Consider the following 26894-nt stretch of genomic DNA (forward strand, 5'->3'; position numbering starts at 1 on the left):
AGTAAACGCTAGAAATGTGTTTTGGAGTTTGTACGTGCTTTTTGGAGTTTGTATATGCTTTAGAGTTTGTACGTGCTTTGTCTCTAGGGGCCATATATAAACATATATAAATAAAACCACTTTTTTTACATTAGTAATTCCTTTTCTGCATAATTTTATATTATTGTTAATGATTAAATAATTAAAGCAACAAGACAACCTGAAGAGCCGGTTCGGAGCCGAAAGAGCCGGCTCTATTTAGTGAGCCGAGCCGAAAGAGCCGGATCTCTAAAAAGAGGCGGAAATCCCATCACTAACAAATAGGCATTAGATTGTAGACATATCCAATGTCAATTATATGCACTAAATTTTGATCTGTCCTATACCCAAATTGGCAAAAAATACCTACAAATAATTCTTCTTTTAATTTTTATACATATATTTTATATATAATTTTATTATATAATTTTTATACTTTAGCTTTGATTATCCAAACCAGTATCATAGCAAAGCATGTTATAGACACGTGCATTTCACGCTTTGGCGATGCTTGCAGAAGTTGCACTACATTGCACTACCAGCAGAGGGAGGTATTTTATTTTTCAACCAATCATTGGAAGGCGTTTAAACAGATATTGCTAACACATTTAAATGAAAATACACATCAGCCACCTAGGTTAATCCTTTCTGGCATAATAGTACCCTGGAATTTACTTCATAGCTTCTTTGGTCACTAGCAATTTCTTAGGCTTATTGGAAATATATCTTCTCCCCAATGCTGGTACTGCAACTTCTGCATGAGTTTTCATTTCACGCTTTGGAGAGACAGAGTGAAATGGACATAATGGACTGACGTGTCTTTCGTGATTAAATCATGATTAAAGGTTGTTACAAGGACTCAAAGTAATCAATATTAACTTAATATTAACTTGAAGTATGTAAGCACGTCCAGGTGCATCACTTCCTATATTGTTATTTATTATTATTATTGCTACTACAGAAAATGTAATCTTTGGTGTGTGAAAAAATTTTTTTGAGGTGCTTTGTTTTCTAAATGTCATCTTAAATGTTATCTTTCTCCAAAGCATGGGGTTAGGATTTTTGTATAGGTCTAACTTTAACCTTATTCTGTTTGGGATCTATTTTGGATCAGGTATAATCACTGGAGTTCTTCAGAAAACATAGTTTTCCTTTGAGTGTTGCTCAGATGGGACATCCAACCCAATCAGAGCAGGTGTAAGATGACATTCAGCATATAAAGCCCACACTAACATTTGATAACTGCTACTAAGCAGTTATACCAATACTGTGTCATTGTTATTCTGACCCAAATTTTTTAGCCCAGTGTATTTGTGTATATATATATATATCTGTTTAGTTCCAGCCTCAGCACAACACATTTTACTGCTCTCCCTGGTAAGTCCACACGTTGAAAGAAGAGACCACTTTGGCATTTCACATAAACACTAGGATTAGGCTTTATTGATTAGACATTTGCTTTGGTGTCATTGACACATCTGTACATGCATGTATTTCCACCAGTACTTTTCGTATACAGCATCTTTTCTCAAAGTTTTCAACAATGCCACCCTTTAGAAGAAGAACACATTTTGACAAATCTGGAAAGAACAATAAAGTAAGTCTCCAAAGGACAATGCAATTACAGCAGCGCACATCAAAAAGTACAAATTTGACAAGATGTAGTATCTATAATTACTTACCTGCCTTGTTTTACTCAGATTAAGCAAATTACTTGAGTGTCTTTTGGGCAAACTGAATGATTGAGATAAATCCAAGCAGTAACTGGTGCATCATGTGTATTATCCATGAATGGCTTTGTATCTTAGTCCAATAAAGAAGCAAATCTAACCTCAGTTTTAGATTTAGAAGCTGTTTTCTGATTAATTAACTCCAGTCTTTCAGAGGTTTTTTTTTCTTGTCACTCTGAATGTGGATTGGGGTGATCAATGCACAGCTACAGCTGGTTGAAGGGGACCAAATCCATTGAACAGTTGATTTGGTTCCATTTTACCAGCTTTAGCAAAGCATTTTAGGGTACAATCTGGTCCAGAAGAGGTGACAGGAAGAAGTGAAGATGCCTGAAAGAGACAAAGCCAGAGAAAGGAAATGATAAGAAATGACGCTGTTCACACCCACATGTCGTCAATAAGCACTAATAAAAAATTTGTACAAGCTGCAACAAACCAAACAGCACAATGCATCAGCAAACAGGCATTGATTGCTAGAAAAAAATGTTGCCCTTAAAAGAGTGCATATTACTGCTTAGAAGAAGCCAGATGATACAAAAAAGGTATGGATTGCAAAAGACCAAGGGAAAAAGATGAAGAACAGAAGAGAGTGAGTGAGCCAGAAGGTAAGACAGAGAAAGGGGAATAGAAGGTCGGTCGGGTGATGAAAAAGAGATGAGAAAAACAGAAAGTGGGGCCCTGAGAGATAAGAGAGGAGCACATATAAACAATGGTTGCAGACAAACTTGAAAAAACAATGAATTCATCACCTAACTGCCAATACTGCTAATGAAGCCAGTGGATAGGACAGCAGGAAAATTAACTCACATTGACCTCTAGCCTTACACGTGGAACATCTCCTCCTCTTTCCATTTCACCCAGTCTCTCCTCACCAGCCGTTACTGTTCTCACGTCTATGCACTAAGTTCTGGCCCATAGTTGGGCCTGTTCAGTGTGGTGGCACAAAGATGATGTACTCAGCAGTCTTGCTGCATGGCTCTGCTCGTCTTTGGAACAACTCACTCATTTCCTGGTTCAATTAGCCTAGCTAATCATTTAATCATTAGAAAATAAACTTTTTAAGCAGACTCATGGCCCTAGAAACGTATTGATATATGTTGTGTTTGGACTGTACTTTTTCATAATTGACTGATCTTATATGATAATCAATGGCTTAACTGAAATGACAAACCTGCTAAAGACTGTTTTTATATTAACAAAGGATCTGATACATAAGTGGACATGGGAAAGGATGGCTCGTACTGAAAATTATTAAAGTAAAGTTTTGTTTTGAACTCTAATGTGAAAAGATGCGTACCATATGTGCATTGGTAGCATCAGATACAAACGGCAAATTGATGAGAAGGACGCATCCTGAGGAGGAAAAAAGAGGGGGAAGAGAGAAGGGAGAATGACAGGAGGAAGAAAGCTGGAAGTAGCACACAGAGGAGAGGACAAGCCTGCATGGCCTGAATTCTCTACCTGTCCTCGAGCTGCAGTTGCTCTACCTCTGCAACATGCAGCACTGCAGTGTGCACGTGTGTGCGTACTCTGTGCTTCCAACAGAGTATCCTGTGTTGATTCTCATGTCTATATTTGATCCTGGTGTGAACTGTGCCTGTGTAGTATGTTCACACAGGATGGATGGTGAGGCCGAGTACTACCCGGCAAGCTTCTCTGTGTGGTCAAGCACAACTATCAACTTCAGAGGAGAAAGCGCTGCACACTGAATCCTTTTCATAGCAGGATTTTCAGTATATTGAGGAGAGAATTCCTGCCTGTGCTTTATTCTTGCAATCTGTGGCCCACACACTCATCAAACAGGCAACCCTCCTTCACCCCACACACCTCCACTCAGATCTGACATCAAACAGAATCATTATAAACAGAGCGTTTTATCATTAACCTCGCTCAGATGCCTGCTGAAGGCTTCACCGGTGAGTGCTCTTTCAACATTAAACTGTAAGACAGCTCTGTCAAGATCACAACTACAATAAGTAAAGGTGTTAAGCATTCATAAGTTTAGCAGTTCAGGAGCTTAGCGAAGTGGACTTTATATATGTGGGTCGGAGTGCTTAGTGTGTGTGTGTGTGTGAGCATTCTTGCTTGCTGCTACTGTAGGTGCCCTCTATGAGGCTGACTGCATGGTTGGAGATAGGCTGGCTATTTTTCTATTCTGGGACCGTGCTGTCCGCTGCATTCCTGCCCTTATATTGGAGACAGAGGGGAGGAGGAGTTGAGGGTTAGGGACAGCTGGACGCCTGCAGAGGAGCAAGGGAGAGACGGAGCGGTAAAGACAGTTAGGGAGTCATAGTGGGAAGGTCAGTGGGGGTGCACGGCGTCCCTGGGGAGGCTCACACAGTACAGGTAGTGTTACGTAGCAGCTGCCTGCCCACAGCTAAGTAAGGCCCCAGCAGGAGGAGTGACACTTTGAAACCAGTCCCGCTGTGGACTCTGTCACTCTTGCTCACCATGATATTTTCATTTCAGATGTATGGCCTGACACTGGGGGCTGCACTAATACAACCTGCCATACGCAGCCACTCCCCTCACTCTATCGGTCTCTTCTCTCGCTGACCATGTCATGCGTTCTGCCTATCAGTGTCCTACTGCTTTTTCGGTGTCTAGCTGACTGACTGCCAGACCTTGGTTCTCCATCAAGCGCCAATACTGTGGGAGGGCGAGGCCAGGAAACCTGTCAGACCATCACTTCCTGTCACATCAGTGTGAAACCCCTGATGGTTCTGAGGGCCACTGTTGCAAAATAGCCATTAAAATCCACTTAAAACCACAATAATCTTCTGTAATGCGGCATTTAAATGAAGCAGATTTATACAAAGCATCCTAATGAAGGTCTGTGTGCATGTCTGATGAAGATGTTTGCCAGCTGGTAATTAGCTTAATGCAAGGCGCACCATAGTAATGAAACAAGTTGACCTGTGGTCAGGCTGTAAACTTTATCTTCTGTGGCTGGCTGTATTAATTCCCTCTAATTACCTAGTGACTAGAGGCAGAGGGAAAAGTGGGACGTATATCATCAAACTAAGCTTAGACATTTCAATTAAACCTAATTTCTATGGGAGATGTGATGTAAAATAAAAGTCCATCGGCAGACACCAGCCTTTAAAGACTTGGGGGCTGGTGGGTCAGCACCTCTTCAAAATCAAAGGACCTGTGCCACGAGGTTAACAGTGCTAATGCTGCTGCAGTCCACTGCAGACACTGCCTGGCTGCCTGGCTGGCTCTTCTTCTACCACCGACCCCTCCTCCGCAGCATTCGGACGTGAGCAGCACCCAGCGGCTGACTCAGCACTTTTCCCACGCCTGATTGGTTGATCAGAGGGGGAGGCAGGAGTGTAACAGGGCCCGTTACCCTCTGCTCAGCTGGTTCCTCGCTCTCTCCCTGAAGATAAAACACGTCTATTGGATTAAAAAAATAAAAGTTTCCTGACCTTGTGGCGACTGCTTGCCTCAGGTGCCGCACCGCGACTCTTTCTTTATCAACTGTCTCAGGGTTGCTACGGCCTTTGATGATTCTATTTCAATACTGTAGTTCAAATTGTGGAGCAACGTTGACATAAACAGTGATGGCAATTGGTAGACCTTTGTGTCTTCCAAACTCACCTCTCTTTGCAGTGGATAAAATACCATGATCGGGTTTGCTTGTGGCCATTAAATGTATCTTAGCATGGGATCTTTAATGTCTCTTTCATTAAGCGTGTATGCAGCACTCATACTTTGTAATTATTGCAGCGTTTATCTTATGCTGCTTTTGCTTTTACCTCACAATGATTTAATCCTCAAAGTCGCTTTATTCCTTAACCTTTTAATCTAACGGCAACACCCTTAAGACGATCAATACCTATTTAGATGATATATTTAATTATATCCTCACGCTTTGGCCCTCCCATGCCTTTCTTTGTTGACCACCACAACATTTGAACAGGATTTGACTGTTTTCAGCACTTTAATTTGCTTTTTTACAAATAGGACTAAAGCCTGTTTCCTTAATAAACCCTCTCTTCGAGGACTTTGTCAGTTTTCAGACTTGGCAGGAGTGAAATACTTTTCATTTAAGGAGCTCTACACAAACTTTTGCCATCATGCAGTTTGGATGCAGACTGCATGGGCTAGCCATGAGCTAGCCAAGGTTAAAACAGTGATGAGACAAGCATTAGACTGTCCTGCACTTTTATATTGCTATGTGTCGAATATATATAGTACATACATACATAGTACATATATAGTACATATATCGAAGATATATTATCTATATATTATGAATATTAGCATAATGACAACAAACACACTTAGACATGACACTAGCTATTCTGCCCTCACAACAACAAATGTTAGTTATGCATGTGTTTGGCTTTGTGCCATTGCATGTTTAAGACAAAATTCATACAGTTTGACCCTGCATATAAGTTAGCATTGTGGCTAATATTTTCTGGTGAAGTAGCATTTCTTCTCATGTATGACTTTGCTAGTGACAATGTTAGCAGGTGAGATATGGTTTGTCAGTTGGCTGTAAATAATCGGGCCATGGTTTAAAAAATGGTAATATTAACTCCTCACACAGCAAATTCAAAAGTGTTAAATGTTTTGGTGTTAGTAGTCTTCTTGCAAAAGTAGAGTTAATTTTACTCTAAGTAGAGTCACATTCTTTTAATGTAACTCTGAGGTGTAAAATGATAGTAGTTAAAATGGAGTGTTAAAAATGAGTGTTTCTATTTCAAATCTGGAGGTGTTACAATGGAAACATTAACTCTTGACCTCTTAACTCTGAACTCCTACAGGGGCTATGACACCAATAGAGTAAATTCACAGACTCCGCCCCCAGCACCATAGGCTCCAATCAAAGCTGATTGAAGCCATTTCAGAACATTTTGCTCTACATATTTGAGTTGTTTGCCATGGTTGGTAAGTCATTTTTTTCAAAGATTGTTTCAATTATTATTATTAGCTTTTACTTCTGTGGCTCTTTGGAGTTGAGACAAAGCTGTGTGAAAGGCATTAGCCATGTTGCTCGCTGATAGCATAATATTCTGTTTTAGCTAGATGAAAGGTGTTGTTTGCGGGCAAATACCACAGCCTTGAAAAAAAGCTTGCAGGTGAATTTTCAGTCAAACCTTTGGTCAAATACACCTAAAACAATGTCTAGAATGTGAAATGTTGGTATAATGGTGCTACTTGAAGCCTGAAAACGATCTCCCATAAAAAAACAAGCAAACAGCAGTAGCAGACGTCCTGACTGGGTTCTACATTAGCATTTAGATCCCTCCAGAGTTTTGTGCACACGGTTTAGGTAAAAATGAAAAAGGTTGAGGTTTTACATTTAGTTCAGTACTACCTGTTGCCTGTGTCCTTGTCTTTTGGGAAAATGCTTTACACAAGTAATGGCTCAAAAATGATTCCTTTTTTTTACTGTGCTGCAATTGATTACTGGATTATTTGTGCCATTAATTAGTGTCAGCTAATTTTTATTCAATCTCCACATAGGATATGCTTGTGAAGATGGAAGAGCAGAAGTGCGTTGAAGTTCCACAAAGTGATGAATGAAGGACATGCATATTGTATTGAAGAAATAAGTGATGAGAATGCTGTTATTTGCATTTACCAGCTCACCTATGTCAGACCTTTTGATAAACAAAATTCTAATGAAATCGAGAACATGTACACTGTTACATCTTTCAGAAAATGTTTTGAAATTGTGGTGCACAGTTCAGAATAAATGTTTTTCAAAAACCATTGCGTCTTTTTAGTAAATGTTTATTTCCAAAAGAAATTTCTAGAAGTTCAGAACAGTAAAATTCCCGCTTTTTAGAATTAATTAGAAGATAACTCTTACGTAGTTAAACTAAAATACTCTTTGAGAGTTAATATATAAACTCTTAACACCTAGTTAGCATTAGTAAGTGTTAAATTATCAACTCCAGACAGATTTGGTGTTTAACACTAAATCAGAGTTAACGTACCAACTCTCCAAAAAGAGTTAAATTAACACTCTCTGGTGTGGACCCAATTATAAGGGATAGCTCAGTAGGTAGAGTGGTGGCCCCATGATCGGAAGGTCGGGGGTTCGATTCCCCTGAACAGCTACCCTGAGGTACCCCTGAGCAAGGTACCGTCCCTACACACTGCTCCCCGGGCGCCCAATGGCTGCCCACTGCTTCACTGAGTGAATGGGTTAAATGCAGAGAGGAATTTCCCCACGGGGATCAATAAAGTACACTTTCTTTCTTTCTTCTTTATATAGACACTTTAATAGTGTTGAAATCAAATCTGACAGTGTTAATTTGGACATGCTGGATTTGCTGTGCACTCTTAAAGGCAAGAACGTCTATTTTTAAAGTTACATTATAGTCAATTTACAAGTACAAGACTTTGATAAATGAAAAAAGTTATATAATGCAAATTTAAGAGCAAAGTTTGAGACAGTAAGTGTCCTTAATGAGCCATTTTATTTGGTAATTTCACCAAATATATATTCTGAAAGTTGGAGCCCTATTTGGATCTCCTCACATAGCACACATGTGAGTCTACTACAGTTTTACTGCCCTTTGGACCTATCCACACTATAGCAGCACGCCATCAATAACTGTAATGAGATTAAAACACACACACATTAAAAAAAGCACAGGAAAGCTCTTATTCCTGCCAATGTAGCAGTGTGTGATTTTATGTGATAGAAAATGCTGAGATGTAGCTTCAAAACTTAAATGGAATTGGTGTCTAAATATGCTGGAGACAGCCAATATCTGTAATTACACGCTCATAAACCAACGTAAAGATATAAAGAATTCCTGCATACTGGGCTGTCAGTAAACTTCTTGGGAAAGCAGAGGAGATAAATGGCTCCGATAGACAGTAATGAAGAGAAAAGCTCCTGTTTCTCAAGGAAAAGGAGATCAGATAAGGAGAACGAGGAGTGCTCCAGAAGTTAAATTAAAACAATTTAATGAGCAGGTTTTTGATTTTTAAAAGAACTCTTTGAACGACATTAAAGGGGAGAAGACGTCATCCGGTTCGGAGAATGATGTCATGATCCATATGCAGTGGCTGCCAAACCGCAGCAGACCTGCCTTCTGTCTTCACCTTTCTTTCTCCCCCTCTCTTCTCTCTCTCTCTCTCTCTCTCTTCCTATGCAGGCTGATTGTCACTCTGAGCACGCTCCAACCTGCCCCTCCCCACCCCCATTCCTCGTACCTCTCCCCACTCCCCCCCCACCCCCTTTCTTAACGAACCACCGCTGCCACTTAGGTGTTTTAGTCATGCATTACAGGCTGCGGCAGGGCCACAAAGGCGTGCTTGATATACACTCTGTTGTGAAACAAAAAATCCAATGCAGTTAAAATCAGAATGGGCGCTCGGGTGTAAAGATAGCCCCGGCTGACGTGTTCTTTTCTATTGCCAGACAGTGGGACACCCACTCTTTTAAAGCTTGAAAAGCTCACAGAGACGGAGAGGCTTCATAACAGTGTCCTTGTTTTAACGTGGGACAAAAGGAACTAAAAGAGGGCCTGAGGTAGTTAGAGCCATCTAGATTACAATCAGCGGCAGATGAGTGTCTTGGTTGTTTCTGTGAAGACGTGTGTCGGGATGGGTAGGTGTAACTAAAGTGATAAGGTTTTCACTTACAGGCAACATAGTGGGAATAAATAAAGTTACAATGTATCATGCTATTGATACATTTTATTGGTCTTCTAATCATTGGTTGGTCATAGATGAATAATTTGGCTATCATGTTAAATTATGAACTTGTAAACTACAAGTTTGAGCCTTCTGCATCATTTAAAGCAGGGCTAATCAGTGTCAGTATATGAATAAGGACTACACAGGTATGTGAAAAGGGGCTGCTCATATTGAGCGACTCAACAAGGTTGACTCTCCAACTGTACGGTTCCTTTTAGCTAAAAGATCTTCTTTGACATTTGATTTTGCAGTTTACAGTTTTACTGCTTAGGTTTATTCTTACTATCATCATTCATTCTTTCCACTTAACAGTAAAAACGATAAAGAAAAAATGAAAAGCAACCTGTTCAGCAACGATACAGTGCACAAACTACAGATAGGTTCTCATTATAGGGCGTCAAACTACGGTGTTAATCACAAGTCTCTGGTGTCACCGAAAAACACAAAATGCATAAATGATGTCCTTCACATACATTATTGCAATGGCCAATACGTCACGGCACTGACGCCACAGAGCAACAAAGTGCACTGAAGGAGTCAGTGGTGTGGATCACAATCATGTGGAAGAAAACAGGACTCTAAATAAATGTCAATGTTGGTCCGACTCTAATAGAGACTGTAAGAAAGTTTAAGGGAACAAATCTGTGCTGCTTTAATCTCCACTACGTTTACATAAAACAACTGTGCTCTTTACTCCACTTACCTCCAGTAACGCTGTGAGGAACCTTCGAGTCATTTTTGACCAGGATATGTCCTTCAACGCACATATTAAACAAAGATGTAAGACTGCTTTCTTCCATTTGTGCAACATCTCTAAAATTACAAATATCCTGTCTCAGAGTGATGCTGAAAAACTAGCTCATGCATTCATTACTTCCAGGCTGGACTACTGTAATTCATTATTATCAGGAAATCCTAAAAACTCGCTGAAAAGTCTTCAGCTAATCCAAAATGCTGCAGCAAGAGTACTGACAGGGACTAGAAAGAGAGAGCAGATTTCTCCTGTTAAATCCAGAATTGAATTCAAAATCCTGCTCCTCACATACAAGGTCTTAAATAATCAGCTGATGAAGACTTGCTGATTAGAGGGCTAGTCTGGTCTTGTTTTTCCTTTACTGGCCAAGCAGGCATGATAGATAGCTACTCCTTCCTGATCTTGGTTCTGCAGGAGGTCTCTGCCTGTTAAAAGGCCCACGTAAGGCCTCGAGCAAAAACAGTTGGACTCGACGACTATCTGTTCTGATTTTAGAAACAGAATATCACTTCAATCACCAGGATCATTTTAGAGAGTCACTCAACTTGTTCTTTTCAAATCCACAATGAGATCTCATCCCATTGAGGTGCCGTGCTGATGCCCCCAGATCCGACAGGAAAAAAATGTTTTCACTCTTTTCAACTCTGTTGAAAAGAGACCATAACTGCTACAATAGCCCCAGGCTAATACACAACCCACTCATGCTGTTCACTAAACCTATAGTTTCTACTGTAGCCCTGCTGCTGATACAGCACTACTTCTGGTGTGTAAAGCCCACTGTTACAGATGGTAATCCAGCTATCATATACTGTAATAGTCTCTGTGCAACAAAATGGAAGCAATTATCTCAAAGCACACAACGATCGTTGGAACAGATCACAACGCATAACTCTTTATTGGTTTGGGAGATTTACTTTCTGCGACTGGCTCTCTCTCTTTGTAATTCATGTTCTTTACAATTCTTCTCTTCTTCTTTTGTTTCTTCTCTTCCTTTGTTTATTGATCATTTGTTCCTCGGCTTTCTCGTTAGTCTTGAACCCCTTCCTGGGGCTCTAACGTAGCCTTCGTGAAACCCCAACTGCCTTCTTCCTTGCTCTTTTCTGTCCCCTACCTTGCGCTTTTTTCCTTCCTCTTCAAAAACAGAAGTTCTGAGCAGTGAGGTGATGACAGGGGAATGCTAACTAGCCTTGTCCCGATGCCGCACTCTCCTCCTTTTAGATGTATGTGTACTTACAGGAGGGAAGAGAGGCCAGACTCTGCGCTCTGCTTGCTTGACTGACGGACTCCCTGACTGACATGGTCATTTTACCAGCTGACAGTCCACAGCTGACTCACTGCTTTTGCTGCCTTGCAGGCTGCTCCACTAATCTTCCTCTTCTATCGTCCTGTATCACTGGCTGTGGCAGGCTGGCTTGCTGACTCCCTGACACTCTGCACTCCAGCACACTGCTCCCAATTACACTCCTCCACTGGTAGACTGAAGGGAGAAGGATGCATGAGACCCCACTGAGACAGAAGACGTGCTGTATGCACATAGAAATAGCATGGGTAACTACTGCACTTAATGTAGATCATTGACGCTAAGACACCAGACATGCAGGCACCAATTTATTCAACAAGTAATGTAATTACTCCTAAATTTGGTCAAAATTACGATTTCAATTACCAGTCTGTTTCAAACATCTACAAACCACCAATATCAAAACTCATAGTTGCACTAGAGGGCATGTGCAGACTAGACAAGATTCCTTCTCTGGAGACAATGAAGGTCTATGCAAAATGTTTGTGCTCTTGAATGGATAAGAGCCAAAGGGTTAAATCTATTGTATTATTTCATGTCTTCTCTTTCCACTCACCCTGAGATCAGTTGTATTTGAGGGTTGCCCCTGCATGGTTCAAGAAAGGTCTTCCTGTTAGAAGGCCATTCTTCTGCCCCACCGTTACCAAGTTATTGTTTGTAGGAGATATACAAAGAAGAAGGCGGGATCTCTAATACTGATTTAAGCTTACTCATAATGTGCCCTGACATTGCCAATATTGCTAACTATCAATATAACTGAAAGTAATTCATGTTCTTGACAATATGATTAAAACATTAAAAAGTTAACTAGACTTCATGATGGAAGTCTACACCACATTACCAGCACAAACTACAGCAGTCTCTTTTTTTTTTTTACTTTAGCTTTAATTTCAATTCAGTTTTAATTTGAATTGTACAGCACATAGCACCAAAATCAAAACAACTGTTGCCCCAAGGAGCTAGATGTATCAATAGATTGATACATATTCATAAATATTTTATACAGGTTTTAAGAACTATAACAGTTCCTCCTGTCCTTCTTCATGAGAATTCCTCTAAAAATGAATCTAAAGTACATAAAACCATTCTTTCCCACAGTCTTCCTTCACTATTCTCATAACCAGTAATCAAAATAACAATGTGCCCAGGAATGCATTATATTCTGAGATATACCTTATGAGATACATCAGTGAAACTCTACTTTATATTCCCTGAGATGCCTCTCCAGGCAATATAGTTTTGAAATACTGCGGGACATGGATGGTAGTGCTCTCAGGCAGGAGTTGCATTACAAAAGACACTGAAGCTGTTCATTCAATAACCCAAATGTATTTTGAAATAATTAAAGAAAAAAAAGTGTTTATTCTGGGACAAGTGATAGCAACAAAAGAAACAATTAAAGTGAGGAAATGCCTTTTTCTAATTTTTTGGTCAACGGACAACTATTGTGTCGTAAAATTGTAAATGTTATGACCTTATAAACGCAGACAGAGTGTAATTAGAATATCAGGATAACTGTAAACCCTAGCGGTAATAATGGGGAGGAGGGGTGTCAATATAAGGGGACCTCGCATGTGAAAATATGTGTGTAATCTCCAGCGAGCAGAGAGAAACAGTAGCAGAGGGGACGCAGAGGAGGGGGATGTGGTCCACCACCAGCACCACCACAGTGCCCTTGTTCCTTTAATTACTTCCTCTGCTTCACAGCTTCACTGCATAACAATTATCCTGCGTGTTCATTTGAAGGGAGCAGACCCCCTCTCATCATATTGTGCAGTAACGGACATCAGACAGGCTGTGATGTCAGCAGCATCGCTTGATGTAAAGACAATACTACTGGGAGCCATTAAATTAGATTCGGGTTAATGCAATTGTCTTTTACAAACACCCCTACCCACCCATCTCTACCTCCTGCACAATAAACATGAGCAAAAGTTGCCCGTAGCATTGCTCAGTCTACATGTAAAGTTTTGCCTTTTCCTCTCTGCATTGCATCTTAAGAGCGTTCAGCAGATACTAGAAGAAAGGCACTACAGATTATAAACCCCGCTTATGTCCCATAACTACTACTATCAATTATGCACTGCTGGAATGTTAGATTCTTCAGCTTTTAGTGCTTTAATGTGAACTTACTATTTTTGCAGTGCAGCACACTCACAAGGATAGGAAGGGGTTGGGTCTTTTGCAGTCTATTGGAGTCTAATTCAAGCAGATGTCTGTTTAATTGATTGAAACAAATTACCTCAACATTGATCTCTGTCCCGGCCTAAGCGACTGATCTGCTTTTTGGAGCCACACTGTGTGTGTGTGTGTGTGCGCGCGCGCGCACACTCGGGGCAGGGTGGATCTTTTTTGGCTCTGACACACTCAAAGTGAACGTATGGCTTAATCGCTAAATGATAAATAGTAATTTGCTTTCTGATTGTGCTGTGTTTTCTTCATTGATTGTGAGGTTTCCTTTGAACTAATGCACCATCATTCTAACATTAAACCGCTGGGCCAATTAACTAATTGACTTTTAAGGCCCATAATTATGAGAAATTCATTAGATGTTTGAAGCCGTTTATTATCAAGGCCTTATCTTCTTTCTTTCATCGGTTGTAAATTGTCTCTTATAATTCCAGAGGCATACGTACTGTACAACACATGTTCCATCACCAAAAAGCTCTTTCTGCATCTGTACAAGACTCCTGTAATGGCTAAGACCAAAATAACTTTTATAGGCCAAAAAGAGACATCACTACTCATATAGGTACACTTATTTGAGTTTTTATATATTTTTTAAGCTCTGCATACTTAAACCAAAGATTATACATATAAACCTTTTTTTAAAAAAAACTTTTGGTTTTGGATTCAATATTTTTTAAGCCTCAGCATCAGTATTTTGTTTACAACATGCTAGGTTTAGGACCTAGAAGCATGAGCACTAAGTTATGCACTAATGCTCGCTTGTTTGGTTAGCAAACTATAACTATAAATTGCATGGAGTCAAAGCAAAGAAATCCATATCTACTAATTAGTGCTAAGTAAAAAAGTGATAAAATACCACAATTTCATTCATCAAAACTGAAGTACAAACTTTCAGATTACCTGTACCACAAAGTAAGCTATACTAGTTGTCAAATAATACTTAGCCTAGCCTAGCAAAATATAGATTGGTTACAGCTGCTTGTAGTGGCACAAATCTCAAACAATCTACCATCCAGACAAGTGGAATATTAAGTTAAAAATAAATAAATAAATAAATAAGTGGAAAGAAAAAAAACACCCTCCAATTAGCATATTTATCCTTCAGTCATTTTTCATTCATTCAATGAATATAAGTCACACACACATATGTGTTTATTAGGGGTGCAACGATACTCGTATCGATATCGAACCGTTCGATACAGTGCTTTCGGTTCGGTACGCATATGTATCGAACGATACAACATTTTTAATTTATTTTATCAACTTTCCTTCTGACGATGCTGTCTGTGTTGAGCGCTCAGTGGATCTGCGCTCGACAGTGCAGCCTAGGCGGAGTAGTCGAACACAGATTCACTGAGCGCAGGGCAAGCTAGCGAGACAGAAGCTAGGCTAGTTGCAACATGGCAAATTGAACCTCCCCCACCCTCATTCAGATCTGGCGTTTGGAACTATTTTGGTTTTCATGTGATGTATGACCCTGAAGGTAAGCGCGTCATGGACAAAAGTAAAACAGTATGTTGGATGTGCCAGCAATGCTCAATTGGTGGGAACTAGTGTGTTAGCGCAGTTAGCTCGTTAATGTGTTGACGTCTTCCAGCCCCACTCATGAGGTGATCCGTGGTAGCTCGTTAACGGAGATTTGCCGTGTTGTGACGTTAATGTCATTTCAGATTAACGCTGACAGCACTAGTGGGAACACAACCAATATGACTGCACATTTACTCCGACATCATCCTAGTGCAAAGACAAGTGGAAGCAGACAAAAACAAGCAGGCATGCTACAAACTTTACCCGAGTCATTTAGACAGCCGTTAGCACATGATTCTCCTTATGGGGACCTGATATGTTTAATATGCTGCTGAGAATATAGCCCAGAAGAAGCGTATAGTATAGCTTTTATTTTGGAAAGAGACATTTCTCCATAATAAACTCTCTTTTCCAAAGATGAGTGATTCCTCAATCAGATACAGGGCTCGCAAAATCGCTAGCCCGACGTCCTGGGGCTTTTTTCCAGTCGGGCTGCCAAAATCTATCTCTGCCCTGCCCGTCGGCCTATCGTAGGAAGGAAAACTATATGTCAATGCTTTTGCATTCTTTCGGAAATGTAGCTGGGTAATTATGTCATTGGCATCGGCCACTGTCAATATGTGACATACTGAAATCGCGTTTGAATTTGCGCTTGTTTTTTGCTTTCACTTTGCAATCGCGTGAACTGTGTATAGAGAGCGACAGTACTGATTGGTGAGTGATGATAATTTGCGCACCAATTCCTCTGACATCGTCTTATCAATCGTTAGCTTACTATGCAAACATGACAAGTGAAATCTCCCGCAGCTTAAACATGTGAGAGGTTGATCGCGCAGAGAATCGCTGAGCGTTATGTTAGTGCGTGTGTAAAAGCAGCAGGATATATATTTTAGTTCTGCTGAGCCAAATAAGACAGGTCAGGGTGAAGAAGTGACAGCCAAAGAAAAGCTTACCACAAAACGGAAAGGTTATGACAAATCAGACTATAAGGAAAAAAGAAAGTGCAGCTTTATGGTTTCATGGACAAAAGAATTTCTGTGGCTGCAATATGACGAGCTAAATAACCAGGGCTGCACATAAGTGGTCCGCAGGTGCGCATTCGCTGTCAAAATAAAAACCCGCACAAGATAAGAAGTTGCAACGGGTGTTTGCGTACATAAGATTTTCAGGAGGAGGACAGACATTTGTTTAGAACTCTTAAAGATGTCGAAGAAGCTCCTTTAAGCAATTACTGTGATCTTCCTCCACCTCCAAAGAAATGTCAGAAGGAGTCCGAACCACAAAAGAAGCACGTATTCTCGGAAAAGTGGTTGCAGGAGGTGAGCTGGCTTCAAACAAATGATGAACGCACAGAGATGTGGTGCAGAATGTGCCGTGAAAATTTAATAAATGACAAATTAATAAAAAGGCATAAACATTTTTTTTGTATCGAAAAAATATCGAACCGTGACACCAAAGTATCGAACCGAACCGAACCGTGAATTTTGTGTATCGTTGCACCCCTAGTGTTTATATATACTGGAAAACTGCAAACTTTGGCTGAAGCCTATTGCTGATGCTACAGATAAAAAAAGCTTCTACAGCTAAAGAAACAAATCACTGAGCTACCGCCCTCAGAAAAGGTGCATTACAACCATGTAATGTGAACATTAAAAAAAACAGAACATAAACAGCCAGATGAATCAATACTGTGGCTGGGTCTGTTGGTGTTACATATACATTCTAGAGCTACTTTCTGAGTGTTTATGTGGCCATACCCACATTTCATTTAGACCGGTATGTGTGACGGTATCTATGTGTGTGTTTTATATATGTGCCCATTGTGTGAGCAATGACTTTGCAGGGGGTTTCAGATGTACATTTCCCCTGAGATTAGCTTTTGAGACATAAACATAGAATGGGATATAATAGGCTATGTGTGTGTCCTTGTATCAGGGCGAAACGACACATACATTACCACTCCACCGCATCTGTTTCAACTTCCATTACTCTTTACCGCTATTATATTCCGTAGATTGCTGCCGAAGCACACTTACTATAAACATGATTAAAAGAGAAAAAAGTCCCGGCAATAAACTCTGACACTTAATATCAAACGGCTGACTTTACAATCTTCTCTCCTACAGTCTTGTCTTCTACTTCCTTCTGTCTTCTGAGATACACAGAAATGCAGTGCAAGGAGGCATATTAAAAATTAAGAAACTAAACTCACCTATCTAGGGCACCATTAAAAATATAAAGGCCTCATTTGGAGCCATTTGTTCTTCTATCACTACACACCTCATGATGCCACATAAAGTCACCCCTGATTTAAATTCAAGTTATATTCAGGGATGCGGGCATCTTGTGTACTGCAGAACCCTGCAACCATGTTTTCACCTTTTTTAGAATAAAAATGAAAAAGGAACTTCACAAATGTATCATTTTTCCAAATGTTGAAGTGAGCCATCAGCATTATAACTAGCTTCTGCAAGTGTTTCTTGTTGGTAATTGCTTAAAACATGTTTCCTTATCGTAATGCACATAGGGGCACTGACAAAATAAAAACACACATGGTGTTTCCCATGTGGTTTAAGTAGACAGCAGCACATTAACAAGATTTTACATTCTGAAATACAATAATGTACCCTGTGTGGTGTGCACTGTGTAAAGTCACAGGATATACACCAAACAGACCCTCCTGATTTGGTTACGCTATAAGCTGCAAAAAAATTCCCATCAGTTGCCATTGATGCCTTCAATCACTAGTTGCTGTTTCAATCGTTACCTATCACTTTTCAATGCAAATGGTAATATGTTCTTTGCAGAGCTGACAAGCTTGGTGAAAAGCTGCAAAGCTTTAAAATATATTCTGCTCCTGTAGGAAATTATTTCAAATGCCTTGTAGTGATACTAAAGATGAGCTATATTTGAGAAGGACATTCAGGTGTTTTATGGTATGGTATGGTAATTTATGGTATGGGTGGTATAAATAAGGCTACTGTGGTGTCAGAAGACATTCCTACTAGTTGGTAGAAATATCACTTAATCTCTTACATTCTTTACACTAACAGAATCAGAATCAATTAGTGGTGGACAGAAACATAAGTATATTAATAAATTTTTTTAAATCCCAAAAGATTGGTGGCATTGTCCAACAAATCATCAACCTAACAGTACAAATGGCTGTTTCAGTGAGGGTGAACATCTAATAAGGCACAGTCAGCAGATTAACAGCGAGTGTTGCTTTATCAGTCTGAAGAAAGAAAAAAAACACATGAATCTGGTCTCTAGCTGTTTTTTAAGGAGAAATACTGCTCATAATTAAATCAAAGTCTTTGTCTTCATTTTGATTGTGAATCACTTTGTAAATTCTGAGTTAATTTGGTCAATTTGAATTGAATTTAAATTAAATGTGTTTAATTAGTTTGTGAGAAATTTGAGCAGGAAGGGTCATTAATTAATCCTCTGAGCTCTAATCCTTCAACAGACACTCTTGTCTGCGTGGTTGGTGAAACATCAATTTACAATCCATTGATGATTAAATCTAGGGTTGGGGTTCAGTTAATGTTGACTCCTTTTTATAGAATTTAAAGAGAAATGTAAAGAGATTTCACTTAAAATGTAACAAATTCTTGTTTCTGTTTAATATATCTGGCTAAAACCCAATGCTACCCCTAATCTCCAATGACCTTGTGAGTCTTTAGTGTTAAGATGCAACTGCATCACTTTATGCCTAGGGCATAAAATCATAAACATCTAAAAGCTTTTGCACAAATGCCTGTATAAACTCAGAAAAAATGCAGGTTTGGCCTTTAACATAATCTTGCCCTGGTTGATTGACTGTTGTGCTTCAGCTGACAGAGAGTGGTGAATCAAGCACTTCTTTACACATGCGTATAGTCAGCTGGATTGTAGGCTCTGCATTAAATTCCATATTCACAGAGGCAATTTTTTAGTAAGTTGCTACAGTCAGTGTTCCACATGACTGATCTGTATGTAACTACCACTAATCCCTCACTGGGTCTGTGGATTACAAGCTTTGCCTTTGCCCTTGTGTGGACTCCAAATGGGGAAACAAGTCAGCCAGCCAGCCAGCCAGCCAGCCAGCTGGTAAGCTGGCAAGTCAGCCAGCTTTGGCATTGGACTAAACAGCCAGCAAAGAAAAGCTGGAAGAGAGGGTCGGGGAAGCCTTGAGAAGAAGCTGGAGTTCTCAAGGTGTGTGCATGCCTGTATGTGTTTATGTATGCGTGAGTATGTGTATGTGTGGATGGATGGATAACTGTCTAGCGCAGAGCGAGTCAAAGCGGTGGCATTGGTTTACTTTTAGCGGGGCCCCCCAGTCGTCCAGCTTTGGCTGTCTCAGCACGGTGCCGCAGTCAGCATTGTTGCATATTTAATGTCCTGATGAGAGCTTCCACCTGCTGACACAGGCAAAGTGACAGAACAATACCCGCCCAGCCCCACCTCATACCCCCCCCCCCCCACACACACACACACACACATACACACAGGAGGCCCTGAACACCATCATCAATCCAGCCTTCGCCTCGCCTCATCTCACACGCTCACTCGCCACAACTCCCTGCGCTACGATCCTACTTCAGTCTATGCTGCTCTCTCGTTTCCCTTTTTTTCCTTTACCACCCCCCACCCCACCCGCATCTCCTCTATCACACACTTACTACTGTGCCCTTCTATCTTTGAATTCTCCCACAGTACAACGACCTTTCCCGCTGCTTCTTAAAAATCACTGCAATAAATCCCTCCAACATAAAAACACACTCACACACTTGTACTTACTCACAAGCACACATACTTTACGTTTCTTTGTGTGTGTGTGTTGGGGGTGCTGGGCGGGGGGTCTTTATGAATATGTTCTCCAGTGATGTGTGGAGCCTCTTCATTTGCGCCTGCTAAGATTAGAACTGTCTCTCATATTGAAGCTTAATTAGCTTTGAAACAAACACACAACTGCGTGTATTGTAATGTTAAACAATTCTTCCTGGCACAAAGCTGTTCTTCGTGTTTATTACCCACCCCCTTTTTTTCTCTCCTTGAAAAAATCACATTGGCAGGAAGTGTAATCCGACTGCATATCCCTGTCAGACCAGTCGCTCCCACACAGGCACAGCACCCCGGGGTGTACACCTGACCAGGGCCAAATTACCGCACTGAAACTGGCCCAAATAATACCTAAACAGGGACAGGTAAACCTTAAGTAGGCCACATACAGTATTTATATACAAAGTAGGCCAAAATCCATACACTAAAACCTGACATGATTGTTATACCTGCTCCCAAACCACACCCGGATTAGTCATTGTTCCAGCACACATAGACATACTGTGCCTTCCATACATACTTAATCAGAGCTAAAAAATGATTACAGAAAGACCTGTGTGTCCTGCTGGCTCAGCATCCTGAGACAGATATCATACAGGCTCACACTGTGGGTTTGCCTCATCGTAAGTCTTATTCTTTCACTTTTCCTGTCACTTTTCTCTCTCTTAGCTGTCTTGTAAATGCCATAAGACATAAACTTCCCCAACTGCAAAAAAGTTGACAGAACAATCAGACCAAGTAACATGAACGAGAGGTGAAAAATTTAGACTTCTGATTTAAAATGTCTACAAGTAGGCCAACAAGTCAAAGCCAGATCCAGACAGTGTGACTGCACGCAGGCGTCTAAGCGCAGTAATCTGTTAGAGAGGCCTGCAGCCAGTCTCTTCTTCTTCCTCTTTCTGACCGTCCTCTCAGGCCCATGCTATCCATTAGCAAGCATTTAATCACTGCACCATTTACTGGAAACCACTGTCTGTCTGTGGTGTGGGTATGTCTACTTGTGTGTCATTTTGTAGCATTAGCAAATTCACACAATGTATTCTTAAAGTAAGCAAAACGGACTTCTTAAAAACTCATCACCATCACAGGGTGTGGGGAAAAAATCCACTTTTGTCCAAATGAACTAAGAATGAAAGACAAATCTGAAAATCTATGACAGCCATGTGGAAAATGTTGACCAGAGTTTAGCTGCATCTACACTTTACTGATGTATGTATCTCATTGAGAAGCTGACTGGACTCAATTGGGCCACATCAGGGCAGAAAAAAAATTTCACATACCTTGCCTGTGATCATGTAGCATGCAGATAGATTATCTACAGCTAGGATGTGGAACTAAAGTAAAATCTTCTTCATCGTGGTGGATTTGCTTTGCAGTTAAGTTTAAAGTTCCTTTCAGGTTGCTGCGCTGCAATTTCTCCCGACCTGGGATACATACTTCTTTACATTCCATAGTTGCTCTTGTTCATATGGGCATATAAAGAAGTATGTCCCCCAAGCAGGCCACTGTCCTTGGTGGCGCATCAGGCCTCACACCTCCTCCTCGCTGCCAGCCCAAAACGCTCGTCAATGGGGAGGGGAAAAAAAAGTGTCGAATCAGGAACTGCGCTGACCACTGAATGCATTTATGACACCCACCAGTAGCACAGGCTTCAGAGTTCACTCCTCCCATCCCAACAGAGAGAGTTCTTTTGATGCTAACATGCCAAACTTTTCTGCCTATTAGAATAAGGACCCAGCTTTTTGTTCTGACCCCGAGATGATTTAAAACTTGAATTAAAGGAGAAATCCATGCAGCTAGTTTACACTTTTTTTCGTTGAAAAGAAAACATCTACAGCTGCCACCAACAAGTCACTATCAACGCTTAAAACACTATGAGAAGACACTTGTAATAAGCCACTATGTCTGCCCACCATGTGACCGCTGAGCTTTGAAATATTGTACATTATGAAGTGATTTTTCTCAAACACACACACACATGCACACACAGCACGCAATTCACCTTGAGTGTCATACTTAGAGGTTCAGCTGCTGTGGGGTGAAGGAGGTGTGGGAGTTAGAGAATGATGGGAAATAAGGGAGATGTTGCACTTACCTACAGGCAGATGTTGGCTAGAAGCCCCCCAGCACGTACACACACACACACACACACACAGAGACACACACACACACACACACATAGGCACACAGATACAAGCCCCCCCCCCCTCGTCTCTCGCTTCAGCTGGGACGATGCACCAAAGAGAAGAAGCAATAAAGCGAAAGCACAGAAGAAAAGGAGAGTAGAAGAAGAAGTGCTTCGCTCTCTCTTCCCTCAGTCTGTGTCCCAGGTGCTGCCTCTGCAGTCTGTGTGTGTGTGTTTCGCCACACACTCACTCTCTCTCTCTAACATCCTCACTCTGATTCTCTCTTTCTCTCTTGCCCTATCCTCTCTTTATAATCTCTCCCTCTTCCTCATACTGAAAACTTTTAGTCCGGTGCACAGCTGCTCGTCCCACCGGTCCTCCACCACTGACAGCAATTCCCCCCCTTTTTTTCCCTCACCTCCCATTCATCTACCCTCTCTCTCACTCTCGTTCTGTCTGTCACACACACACACACACACATAAACATTGTCCCATGTAGTCTATAGGCTGCCATGCTATGCAGTCACCCCCTGACTGCCCACTCCCCCTCATATAGCATGTGCTCTCATTCCCTCTCTTTTTTTCTCTCCTGCTCCCATGCGCTCTCTCTCTCAGCCTTCTGCCTCTTTCCCCGTCAAACTATAGCGGTGCTACACTTCCATGCTGAGCAGACGGTGGTGGTGATGATGAGGTTTGAATGGCACATGTAGTGCTGCACATGGTCAAAGTGGGGACAAACCAAGGGGGAGAAGGCCGAGCGAATTAAATTAATCTCTGTATATGTCGTGTGTTAATTTGTAAATGTATATCAGTGTGCATAGACTGTGTGTGTGTATGTGTGTGTGTTCAACTGCCCTTGTTCCTCCAGTGAATCCTATTCACCTGAAGTCCCTTCCCACAAACACAAACACAATCACAATCACAGACACACAAACACATACACCCTACCTGCTGGCACACACTGTCTGCCCTCTCCTATTAGCCTCAGCCCCGAACTCCAACCAACCTACCAGCCAACCAACCAACCAACCAGCCACCCGATCTCCCTCTGGTACACACATATAAATACACACATCCCCCATCTCCTTCCCTTCCCCCCTCCCCATCCTCTCAGAGATCAATACCAATTTATAGGCAAATGCACAAAGGCTGAGTCGCGCTTTTAATGAATTGAACCATTGCTAACGTCAGACATCTAATGAAGGCTCTGAGAGAGGCGTTAAGAAAACCTATGGCGGGACCAGCAGAAAGCGTGTAAGGGTTATTGGGAGAGTGTGTGTGTGTGTTTGTTTGCAGAACTGTAGGTTTTTGGATCTCAAGTTTTACTCTAATTTCCAGTCAAGATCCCCATTAAGGTATTTAACTAATATAAGACAAGTTAGAGGATAAAATGAGCATGTTCTTCATCCACAAAACACTAATGCAAAAAAAAAAAAAAACTATTAGTAATAGAAAAGAAAGAAAAATGGGGCATGCACTGCTTCTGCTAATCTGCAATGTCAGGAAGTCTCTCTTTGTCTTTGTTCTGTCAAACTTTCAGCTTGAAGGACAATTAAAGCTAATAAAATCTCCATGAAACCGTGCATTAAAGCATACTGTTGACACAGCACAAAGTTCTCCCCAATATTCTATTTGCTAACATACAAGGAACAAAAGACACATTCCCCTATATAAGAGTCCTTCCACAGTGAAGTGGAAAATGGATATTTTGTAAAAGCTTCTACGTGCATACATTTTCCACTTGTGTTTGGGCCTAACCACTCACACATTGTATATTGCTTTTCCATGCTACATAATCTGACTCTCATGTCTTGTCCTGCACTTTGAACACACAAATTGCCTGAGTGTATCAACTGCAAATGCAGAAGCTAGTATGTCATCTTCTCTATAGCCGCCCCAGTAGCCCTTTTGTGTGTTCCTACCACTGTGTAACCAGTGCCATGGGGGCTGCACACATCAGCCCTGCCCGCCCAGTAATTAAACTAAAAGTCTCTTCCATAAATCACAGTCGTCTTCTTCTTTTCTCCTCTCTCGTTCCTATCCTATTTTCTCTCCCAGGGATGGAACGAAAGTTTTGTAAATTACCAGCTATGGCTGGTAAATGAGAGGGGCTATGCACACTACAAATCCAGCTCTAGACACAGATACATTAAGAAGAATTAAGCCACCTGTCTAGCCTCTTTGCCATCATAGTCACAATATTCCTGACGGGAATTCCAATTCTCCAGGGAGAAGTAGCCAGTTCCTGCAGATTGCAAGAGCTGCTCAGCATGTAATGTGCACCCTTGCTCCACTACAATACATAGTTGGGAATGTACCATCAGACAGGACTTCTTTAGAACAAGGTAAAGTACTAAAATGTTTTCTCATACATGCAAATGAAATTGAAACAAATATAAACCTCTTCATTCTTGTACCCTCTCAACATTTAGAGTCCCTATGGTTAAGCTAACACAGTTTCACACAGGCTCCTTTTCATACCAAGTGGAGGATAGACACATTCCCTTCAGTCAGCTGTGTCTGCTAAAGCACGTAAAGCTATGGAAGTGCTCTCTTACAGGGATGGGCAAAGATACCCGACACTTTGCCACCTCCTGTCAGTGCTCTGGATACTTGACAGACAGCTGACTACTGCTGATCTCCATGGTATCTGCTAACTGGGTAAAATTAGCCTGGACAACGGCAACAGAGAGAGAAGGAGAGACACTGGAAGAGAAGTAGGGGGAATGATAGAGAAGGATGGGAGCATATGCAGGACACTTTTAGAACTCTGCTCTTACTTTAAACTTCTCTCGCTCCTTCTCTCTGGAGAGTGACACATGTGTGTGCCCCGTCTATAGATAGAGCTGAGGCCCCGTTTGGACGGCTGTCCCAACACAATGATGCAACTGATAGAATTCACTTGTGCTGCACCATGTACTTTAAACTTGCTGTACATTGTGTAAATTCATATTCCATAAAGAGAGACTGTGTCATTTCCACCATTTCCAGTTTTCATTCTAAGGAGTTTTCACTGAGTGTGAAATACTTGCTTCATCTGTCCAGAATGTTGAGCCTCAGAGATAACCCTTGACCTTTCAACCCTGTCCAACATGCAGCATGTTGTAACACTTTCCCTGCTACCACCAATCAAAAAAACAGCGGCGCAACAAATAAATAAGAAGACTGTTTCCAGCTCGCTCACTCACATTTGGAATTTTTTTCTTTCAAACCAGCAGCTAAAAAACAAAATTAAAATAACAAAACTAAATACTGTACTCTGTGAGAAGGTGGACAAAACAATGGTACACATACAGAAACACAATATATGCAGTGTGTAAGCACTATGAAAACAAAGAAAGCAAAATTTTAAAAACACTTATACTACAAATCTCTAAACACACACTGAGGCACTTCAACACCTACCGTAGTAAAGGTGATCCAGATGGGGATGGTGGCCCATGCGGAGTGAAGCAGTCGCTGCAGGCGGAGTCTCGCCTCCCTGGGAGCTGAATCAGCGATGGAGAGTTTAAGGATGCGGAGAGGAAAAGGGGAGGAGGAGGAGGAGGAGGAGGAGGAGAAGGAAAGAAGGAGTGAAAGGAGAGGAGAGGAGAGAAAAGAAGAAGAGGGTCATGGGACTTGTGTCTATCTCTCTCTCTCTCATTGCTGGATGCAAAAGGAGGAGGGGAAAAACAGGCAGACCAAGAATAAAAAAAAGACATGCATGTAGAATTGAGAGTAAAAATAGTGGCCATAAAAGAAAACCATAGAGGTTTGTGTAAGAGGATTCGATTTTGAAGTGATGACTGGGCAGTGAAATGCGTCAGCCGGCAGCTGCCCGTCCTTGCGCACCACACCAGGCCATGTAAAGTTAGAAGGAAGACAGCTGATCAGACTACCAGAGAAGGAGATGGAGAGAGATAGTGAGTGCTGACAGAGCTGAAGGACAAATCGGGAAGAGGGACAGGGAGAGGGAGGGGTTGGGAGAGCGAAAGAGCGGGAGTAAAGAGAGGCAGTGGGCAAGGAAAAGAGGGAAAATAACGTAAAGAGTAAAATGAAATAGAGAAGAATGAAGGAAGGATTTGGAAGGTAGAAAGGAAAAGGCAGGAAAATGAAAGACAGGAAGGAAATGCAGAAATGCAGAGGTATAATGTTTGGAAGAGGAAAAAAACAGAAAAATAAAAAAGAGCAGTTGAAGGGGGAGCTTTTAAAAAGTAAACTTAATTATTTCTTACTCTTTTCTGTCTTTCTTGTCCTTTTGCTCCCATATTCCACTCAGTCACTTTCCAGATATGTCCTCCAGAGGTTGGTAAAGGCAATTCCTCCGCAGAAAAAAAAGAAGATGAAGGAATGACTACAAAAAAAGAAACAATAACAAAAAAAAAAAAACAAAATAAAAAAACACTTAGATATCAAATTCTTAAAGTAAAGTAAAAAAGAGTTTTTAATGATAAAAGGTCATCTGATACCGCTTATGAGCAGTGATTTGTACGTTGATTTTTTTTTTTCAATATGGGTGTCAAAAATAGTCGAAAGAACATTAGAATGAGAACACTGTGAGTGAGGGAAAAGCAGCGTAATCAGAGGAAACCCCCACTGTCCCACGATTTTTATACCAAGGTAAGAACCAGAGACACACACCCCTCTGTCAGCCCACCCGTGTAGGCAAGATCCACGGCCTTATTTAGAGAAGCATGGCAAAAAATAGCCTCCCAAGTGTTGCTTTGAGGTGTCAGGGGTGGGGTGGGAGTGTCTGTGTAGAGAGGGTGGGT

The 26894-nt window shown here is 41.1% G+C and overlaps 1 long non-coding RNA gene across 1 annotated transcript; it reads right to left on the minus strand.

The window, feature by feature from the left end:
* Positions 1-1432: 1432 nt before the first annotated feature.
* Positions 1433-26682, minus strand: LOC102776432 (uncharacterized). Its single transcript, XR_437417.3, has 3 exons — positions 26358-26682; positions 25549-25631; positions 1433-2078 (listed from the first exon to the last, which is right to left on the minus strand). It is a non-coding gene; the product is annotated as an uncharacterized LOC102776432 (long non-coding RNA).
* Between the last annotated feature and the right edge of the window lie 212 nt (positions 26683-26894).

Source organism: Neolamprologus brichardi, chromosome 20 (genome assembly GCF_056152115.1).
Source record: "Neolamprologus brichardi isolate AB-2024 chromosome 20, ASM5615211v1, whole genome shotgun sequence".
Taxonomy (NCBI): Eukaryota; Metazoa; Chordata; class Actinopteri; order Cichliformes; family Cichlidae; genus Neolamprologus; species Neolamprologus brichardi.